At 43.5% G+C, this 6,000-nt stretch overlaps 1 protein-coding gene across 1 annotated transcript in view; it reads left to right on the top strand.

Annotated features, from left to right (window-relative positions):
• Nucleotides 1-985: 985 nt before the first annotated feature.
• LOC139272692 (synaptosomal-associated protein 25) overlaps nucleotides 986-6,000 on the top strand; it is a 150,506-nt gene continuing 145,491 nt past the window's right edge. Inside the window, exon 1 of the mRNA XM_070888779.1 lies at nucleotides 986-1,281. The gene's annotated coding sequence lies outside the window, so the exon portion shown is untranslated. The remainder of the gene's footprint in view (nucleotides 1,282-6,000) is intronic.

Genomic DNA, 6,000 nt, shown 5'->3' with positions numbered 1-6,000 from the left:
GAGGGCTGTGGAGACTGGGTCATTGAATATATTTAAGGTAGAGATAGACAGATTTTTGAGTGATAAGGGAATAAAGGGTTACGGGGAGCAGGCAGGGAAAGGGAGCTGAGTCCATGACCAGATCAGCCATGGTCTTATTAAATTGAGGGGCGGGCTCCAAATGGCCTATTTATGCTCCTATTTCTTTTTTCTTATGTTCTTATGTTTTCCAGTTCTGGCGAAAGGTCATCGACCTGAAACGTTAACTCTGTTTCTTTCTCCACAGATACTGCCTTACCTGCAGAGTATTTCCCGCGTTTATTCAGTTTTTTATAATTGATACAGTATATGTGTTTGGAGCATTGTCCAGCACTGGGATATCAAGCCCTCGAGTTTTGTCGGCAGCATTGGATTTATTTGAAAGCAGCATTATATTACTCCAACACCTTGCATTCATATAACACTGTTAACATAGAAAAGCGCCCATAAGGAATAGTAGAGCAAAATTAATAATTTAAATTTTAAAAAGCGATAAGGCGAGGTTTCTTTCCGCAGTAAATAATTAATGGGTTACAACAGTTTCCAGCGAATTGTGGGCAAATTTGCTCAAACAAAATCAATGTTGCATGAGGCCCAAATGTTTCTTTTGAGGCAAGTAGTTTATGTTGGGGTATTCCCGTGCAGTCAGTCCAGATAAATAATGAATGCTGCCAGATCACATGCACACACCTGGCGGGAACACCGGTGTATTAAAACTCCGCAGCGTTGTTTCAAAAATATCAGGCAAACTGCATTTGTATCACTCACACACACACACACACACACACACGGACAAAGTGTGATCCACGGTGGGGGGAAGGTGCAAAAGCTCGGAGAACTGAGGCGGATTTCCATTGGAATGGATTGGCCGACACCGTGGTGGCAATAGGCGGCCTGAAACAATAATGCAAAGGGGAAGGGAGAGATCCTGACAGCAGCTGGTGATGACTCAAAGCCAGTGCCTGATGCTTGTCCCTCAGCCAAGTCTATATAAAGCCCTGACGTCAAAGGCGGACATGCTCGATGGGGACCAGATCCGATGCCATTGAGGAGAGTGTGGGGAGGGAGGGAGGAGACACGAGCTTTTGCTATATTCTCTCTCTCACACACACACAGGGCGCCGCCAGTAGAACAGCACAGTGTGTGCTCCCCCGCTGCGGATACCCCCCTCTCTCTCTCCGCTAGCCTTCACACCGGGCGGACCAAGCAGAAGTTGGGAGCTGCCATCCACATTGTGTTTTTTTTTTGATTTCCACAGAGCAGGTAAGAAAAGCAGCCGAACTGTGCCGCACTCGCACAGACTCTTCCAGCGGAAGATCCCACCCTGGCAGATATTCGCGGGGTTGGTACGCTTTTAGTTCAATTGGCAGCTAGTCGCGTTTTTGCATCTTGTATAAATTGTGTGCCCGGGGGCACTTGTGGTCAGCCAGCGCCCCGTTTTGGTTCTGGTTTGATGTCCCCGAGGTGAGCTGGCGCCGCCGGGCGGTTTCAGCACCCTGGACAGCGCTGGCGGGCGGGCTGCAACAGGCGCTGCTCACTCAGCAACCGGCCGCTTCCAGGGACAACACACAGGTATCTGGCGATTGCTGAAGAAGAACGCATTCTTAGAGCTAGTTAGTTTATTAAAGACACGCCCAAGGTTTTTACCTTGACAAAATACACGGAAGGAGCCAACAGATTTTGGAGCAAGAGAAGGTAATGCATCCCCTGCCCATTAATAGTTGTTACCTCAGGAACCTACACATGGGACAACAGATCAAGTCTGCTCATGTCCAGAGCCGTGGTCTTATTAAATTACTCTGACTGACCCAGTCTAATTGTGTTCACAGTGTGGGTTTTGTTTCTGTATGTTCTACGAAACGGGATGAGTTAAAGACATTTCCAGGTGTGGCGCTCTGCCGTGTGAGCACCTGTGTGTCTTTCTGGGCGTTTTTTTTAAAGATTGTAAAACTTCCAGGAACATGCTGTTCTGATCCACGCACTGATCTTTACGTAATTATGTCAAGTGAAATCCTTCCATGTGGCTCGGAGGGGAAAACAATCTACGTGGCTTGGTATGAGTGGAAGGGAGGAGGTTATTGTATTATGTGTTTTTGTTTTCATGGTGTTTTCTATATGTGCGGTACACACGCTTTGTTTTTTTAATGCAATGCTGTCTCCAGGGTGATGTGGGGTTGTTATCTTCCAGAAATGTCTTAGGAAGATTCAATTGCAAATCAAAACTCTACATCATAAAGTTAAAACTGGAAAAGTTTGGTTGGGAAATCAAGCGTCCAGACCGTCTGAAGCCACGAACCAGGACAGTGCAGTTAATCTTGGGTACTGTGAAATGAAGGGATTGGAATGACGCATATTGCCACCAAAGGCTGGCTTTTAGGAGGAAAAGATGCTTGGGGAAACCAAAGAGTTTCACTTTATAAAAAGAACTGAAGACGTTTTTTAAAGGTCCCAGGGGACAAGTATAAATGAAAGATGACATGAAATGAAACACGTAGTTGGCATTAGTTAGTTCCAGAATCTCCATTTAATTTACAGAAACAAGAATGTCTATGTTAAAAATGTTGCATGTTGCACACACTTCCTGGCAAGCAACCGTATTTCCTGTTGTCACAATTCTTAGTCACTCTTTCTGACAGCATTTACAACTCTAAATGATTGTGTCAACATTTCTCATTCAATTTTGCTACCGCAACTGTCACAGTGTAGTTGCAGACTCTTACCAATAGGAGGCTCTATGGAGCGAGTTTTGAAGTCCATATGTGTAATTTTACAATCTAGATTCACTGCTTGATATTGGCGGGATGATAATGAGATGATAGCTTTGTGATTACAATTTAGAGTGCTACAGTCTGAGCTGTCTTTAACTCACTTTCAAGTTTCCTGTGGCAGCTGAGCTTTTGGGAATGGACGCACGTCCACTCAGATGTAGCTGAAAATTCCCAAATATATTTTATTTGGGATTTTTCTTTACAGCCATCAGGGAGAGCAGACAATTAGTTTCAACTGCATTCAAAGTGGATAAACAAAGGATTAGGGTAAATGAAGGTTGCACAGATTGGAGAAGGATTGGAATTGTGGTATCCAAGGGACAGGTGCTGGGTCTCAGGATTGGAATTCAATTTTAGCATCTTTTGTGAGTCTAATCCCTAATTTTTAAGCAAGTTTTGTCTTAATTCCCTAAGGTAAGCTGTGCTCCATCAGGGTTCATAACAGCAGGTGATGAAGTTTGTGTCACATCTGCTCAGGCATGCATAGACATAGGAGCGATGAGTACACTTTTACCCAGAACGGACATGAAGAAGGTAAGTGGCAGGGAAGAGGTTTAAGGAGGGTTTTGCGGGAGTGAAGGGCGGAGGGGTGTTGTTCAGGTCAGAGGAAGCCCTTGTGGGGCCCACAGAGCATTCCTGCCTCTCTTGGACCCAAAAATAAAAATTGAAGACTTACCTGACCTGTTGTCAGACCCGAATTAAGCTGCAGTTTCCCCGCTCAGGTCCCGTTTAAAACTGCATCATGGATCTATTCCTATAGTAGGAACCCAAATTGCACACATTTATGAGGCTCCCACCTGCTTTAGGTGAACAATGGCAGAAGGCATGTCAAGGAGGACAACAGGCCGGAGAACATATCTGCCGAAACTTAGCATATTCACCAGGCAAAACCAAGAACAACTGCCTCAACTTACTGTGAACCAGCAGGGCAGTGTTTTGCCATGTGCAGCAAGGACAGTTGCAGCCAACTTGCAACACAGGAAAGGTACAGAGAGATGTGAATGTAATTAAATTTTCAGCTGCATATTGCATCTTGATATGTGCCTTAGTGAAGTATGAAAATGCATGAAATGCAATGCCGGAACTATAAGATTATTTCCAGGGCTTAGCATGGGGAGTGGGGGACAGTAAACATGTGACCAGTTTCCAAGGAACACTTTGTGGCATGGAATCTTGGGTTGCCTACCTGGTAAATGGTACTATTGGGGAGTCTTAACTTACCAGACTCCTTAACGTGCACTTTCCTTTCCAGCACCTGTTCTCATGTCATGCAGATATCTTTGAGCCTGGCTACCTCCTTCTGCCAAACATGGTGCACTGCCATCCTTTGGGGAGGATACTCTGAAGTTACAAACCAGGGCAACTCTCTTCACTTAGCAGCATGTTCCATTTCTCCAGCTATCAAACAGGAACTGGGAGCAGTGTCAGTCCTCCACTTGCCCACTGACTCCAGTTCTTGCTTCTATGTTGGGCTTTCTGTCCTTTCACTCACGATCGTTATTTCTGTTCCTCATACAACTTTGCCAAGGATGAATACTTGTCTGAATCATTCTTCAGCCTTTAAAAAGGGTTTTATGACCACATGCAGCCTTTAAGTGGCCAAACCCTAGAATTTGTTTCAGAGGGAGCCCTTTGACGGTTACATATTACTTGTATTCTGCAAGACCACTTTCCTCTCACTCCCTACACAAGGCCTAAATGATATACATGAGCTGGCTTCACAGCATCTGGCGAGGCCAGTTCATCGTTCTATTGGTACATATCTTGGACCTCACAGCAGATTCGGTGAGGTTTTAGTCAGGTGGAATGACTGAATCAGCCCTTGTGTGTATATGTGTATGATATGTATACTTCTGTGCATGTCTTGAAGTTGAGTAATTTCAGCCAGTTTCAATGTAGGGCTGATACATTCTATACCTTGTGTGCTCATGTGCGGTATTCCAAATGAGGAAATCCATTGATTGGGAAAATAAAAGGCTGGCTGCCCGTTTGTTTTATTGTTCCCCTAGTTGTTTTGTGATGGAGGAAATTATGCAGCTGATGTTATCCTGTGTGCATTATGAATTCTCAGAATCAATGGACACAAATCAGGAATGCTGATGTTTTTATGATTCATGGTATTATTTTCGATCCTGATTTACATCTTGGAACTTTTCTTTCATATCAGTCACATCCTTCGTAGCATAACAACTGACAGGTTCATTCAACAACAAAAGTACCTCAATACATTTCATCTTCCAGTTTTTTTTCTATGGGATTTGTGAGAGAGCCATGTACATACTCATTCTTTATCCTGTGCATTTATGTTGGTACAAATGCCTGCCCCCAGCCATAAATGTTTTGTGCTTTGATGATTGGCATTCACTGTTGGCCATACCTTGGGTATCAGATGTGTGAGGACATGAATTCTGACCTGTTACCGATATCGGATAAAGTTTGTCTGATAAAGGTGCTATTTGCATTCTTGCTTTCAGCTCAGGAAGGCTTGTCGAATATAATGCATTGAATCAGCCATTTTGTCTGTATCACAGTATAAATTATTTTCTTTGCAGGAAGCTACACTTTTTGTAATAACTTGGTAGAAAGCAAAGGGTTTTGGGGATTAATTTCTGTGGTGTTCCCCCAACTGCCCACCATAACTTCAGCGATAGATCAGCGGAAACCCTTCAGAAGTAGTGTAAATTTCCCTGTTTAGCCGTTTACCCCATTTCTTTGGGGGATCCCGCAATCTCCTGCCAGAGGCGCACCACAGTCATTTTAGGCATTTAGTTTTAAATATGCGATGATAGCTCAGCAAATTTATCTGGTGAATCGGCCACCTCTGTTCATTGTTGGCAATTGATTGAGGACAGGATTGAGCTTGGATGTGATAACCCTACTGTTAAATGGCCTGCCAATTTTCATTGTCCTGGCACACATATGAATAATGAAAACTTAAATGATGTGCCCGATGGTGCCCAGTGCCCAGCCTTGGATCCATATCCCAGCATAAAGTCAAATGCTTTAAGGAAATAAAAGAAAGGAAAAACTGGCAAGTAAAAATGGAAAAATAAAAATATTAATTATGTCACTCATTAGTAAATACTGAGGCTGGCATGTGGATGACAATAGATCTCTCCCCTTATCATTTAAAACTCTGTGGATTGATTTCAATAAGCGATCTTTATAATAATTGTTTTGTATCAATCATGTTTATCGAGTCTACATTTTGATC

Source organism: Pristiophorus japonicus, chromosome 9 (genome assembly GCF_044704955.1).
Source record: "Pristiophorus japonicus isolate sPriJap1 chromosome 9, sPriJap1.hap1, whole genome shotgun sequence".
Taxonomy (NCBI): domain Eukaryota; kingdom Metazoa; phylum Chordata; class Chondrichthyes; family Pristiophoridae; genus Pristiophorus; species Pristiophorus japonicus.
Note: the sequence above shows the minus strand (reverse complement) of the source record. Positions and strands in the feature narration are given on the sequence as shown.